Source organism: Pteropus vampyrus, unplaced genomic scaffold, assembly GCF_000151845.1.
Source record: "Pteropus vampyrus isolate Shadow unplaced genomic scaffold, Pvam_2.0 Scaffold6262, whole genome shotgun sequence".
Taxonomy (NCBI): Eukaryota; Metazoa; Chordata; class Mammalia; order Chiroptera; family Pteropodidae; genus Pteropus; species Pteropus vampyrus.
Genome location: NW_011895043.1, coordinates 5,366 through 7,824, shown reverse-complemented (window position 1 = coordinate 7,824; position 2,459 = coordinate 5,366). Strand labels below are relative to the sequence as shown.

The 2,459-nt window shown below is 47.3% G+C and overlaps 1 long non-coding RNA gene across 1 annotated transcript in view; it reads left to right on the top strand.

Moving 5' to 3' along the window:
* Window positions 1-613: 613 nt before the first annotated feature.
* Window positions 614-2,459, top strand: part of LOC105310565 — a 5,998-nt gene continuing 4,152 nt past the window's right edge. Inside the window, exon 1 of the long non-coding RNA XR_897520.1 lies at window positions 614-696. This is a non-coding gene — a long non-coding RNA (uncharacterized LOC105310565). The remainder of the gene's footprint in view (window positions 697-2,459) is intronic.

Here is a 2,459-nt window from a genome sequence, read left to right as displayed (position 1 = left end):
GTTTCACGTGGACTCTCTTCTACAGAAGAGAATGATGACAGTTAAATCATAAGCCTAGGGCAACTGTTTGGATGAATGCCAAGGACTGCAGCTAAAGACCAGCCACATGAGATCTCCTCACAGTGAGAAGGGCACTCTCCTTAGTCCTCCATTTGTAGTAAGGAAGCCTAGTGTCAGCGAGTTTCAGTCACTTGCTCAAGGTCACATGACTAGGAATTTGCACGTCCAGAAATTGACCTCACATCTCTCTGACTTCAATCTACTTTTTCTGTCTTCGACTCCATGTTGCATCCATAGAAGATACTGGAAGAAAGTTGGGGAGGCAGAATACTACACTAGGAATCAGTGTGAGAAGAAAAATCTGATTTGTTAAAAACTGTAGTGTTATTGTGGGAGCTGGTGATTCCCTAAACCTATTTGCAAAGCTAACTTAATCAAAATGGGTAAGGGTGGTCTGCCAATTTGGTGACGCAGGAAATCGGTGCTAACTGGAGACCTTTAATAGTCATATTCATTCTCTCTCTCTCTCTCTCTCTCCCTCCCACTCTCCCTCTCTCTCCCTTTCTCCTCCTCCCTTCCTCCCTCCTTCCTTCTCTCTCTCTTTCTTCCCTCCAGGAGGAAGCTTTTTTGAGGCAAACCTGGAGAATGAAGGAAGTATTTCAGGAAGTGAGTCAACATTTTATAAGCAGTCGGAAGGTAAGATTGCTTAAGAGTTCACAGCTAATGGGAAGTTGGGAGAAGAGAAACACCTTCAGATAGTCAGGGTCTCCCAGTTGCATTGTATGCAACCACTGGATACAGCTTCGTTTCATGTATACGGCTGTGTGGGGGTCTCCATGGGTCTTCTTGTTATCGCTATCTATATGAATCCATCATCAAAATAGGTCAGTCTATCCGAGGCCTAGAGAAATACATTCACTACCCAACCACTCGATACTTACTGATCAACCACCAAGTGTTCCGTAGCCAGAATAGAAAAATCAATATAGGTGTGCAATTCATATTAAAATAGTCTTATAAAGGATGTATCATTTACTGATTAACTCATCCTTTTTTTTATACCAATATCATAGTCCCCTTAGGGCAGAGGTTAAAGGCAAAACAAACTTCTAGTTTGACATAGAACCTTCTCCAACACTTCAGCTCCTTCTCCGGAGTCCTGGGCCATGAGGACCAGCGTCTCCTGCGTCTCCCCAATCCTTGGCCCCCGCAGCTCTTCTGTGCATTCATCTACTCTCTTTCGGGGGCACCTTCCCATGAAGGTTCTGTCCTCTCTCATCCGTGCTATGTGAAACTTCTCCTTGGGCTGCCACACACCACGATACGGCCTCAGTGTGCCACTATTTACTGCTGGGCCTGAAATCCCCAGCCCTGATTTCCGCCCAGAGTTCTAGACTTTGATTCCTAATGCTTGACCATCAGGACCTGTAAAACCCCCAGGGATCTTAACCTCAAGGTGTCCTCATCGTACTCCTCAGCCACTTAGGCCCACTGTCCCTGCTTCCACCAGTTACCCGGGTTCCTATCAGCCCCATTTCCAATTTGATCCTTTTATTTCTATTCCGAAGCCCATGGCCTAAGCACCTCCCTGCCCTCACCGCTCCCGTATTAACATCTCAGTGACCCTCTGTATCAGTCAGGGTTCTCCAGAGAAGCAGAACCAACAGGACACACCTACACGCACGCACGCACGCACGCATGCAAAGAGGTTCATTTTATTTTAAGGACTTGGCTCACGCAATGACGGCACCTGGCAAGCCCCAAGTCTATAGAGGAAGGCAGCAGCTGGCGACCCAGACGGGAGGTGATGCTGCGGTACTGAGGTAGAACTCCTTCCCAGGGAAACCTTAGTTATTGCTCGTAAGACCTTGCAACTGACTGGCCGAGGCCCACTCGCATTTTTTGAGGGTTCTCTCCTTCACTTCAAATCTGTCATTGTAGATGTGAACCACGTGTGCAAAATACCTTCATAGCAGCACCTGGGTTGGTGTTTGAGGCCGTACCTGAGTACAGTAGCCTAGCCAAGCTAGCACATAGAACTAATCTTCCCTCCATCTGAGTAGTGTTCTGAGCTTTGGTCACTCTACCTTCTTACCCTTCCCTCACACCCCACCACATTTTCTCTCTCAAACACCTTCCCGAGTCTTCATTTTCAGCAAACACATCTTTAGTGCTCCACATCAGCCTCACCCAAAATGCATAAACACGGCATCCAGAGCCTTTTTTTTTTGGTTATAGTTCCGGGCTCTCACCTTGTAGGGGCCCGTGGAACGTGGTAACCATCCCTTTCACAGGATCTACTACACACCTCTTAGCAGTTCATTTACTTCTGCCTCTGATCACCCAGTAAATAGCCTGGCAAGCACATGAGAGCGTGGACTCAGCTTGTCCTCTGGGGCCCTCTCAGAGCATAGCACTTAGGAGGAACTTGGTACACATCGATTCAGGGAGAATTTGTG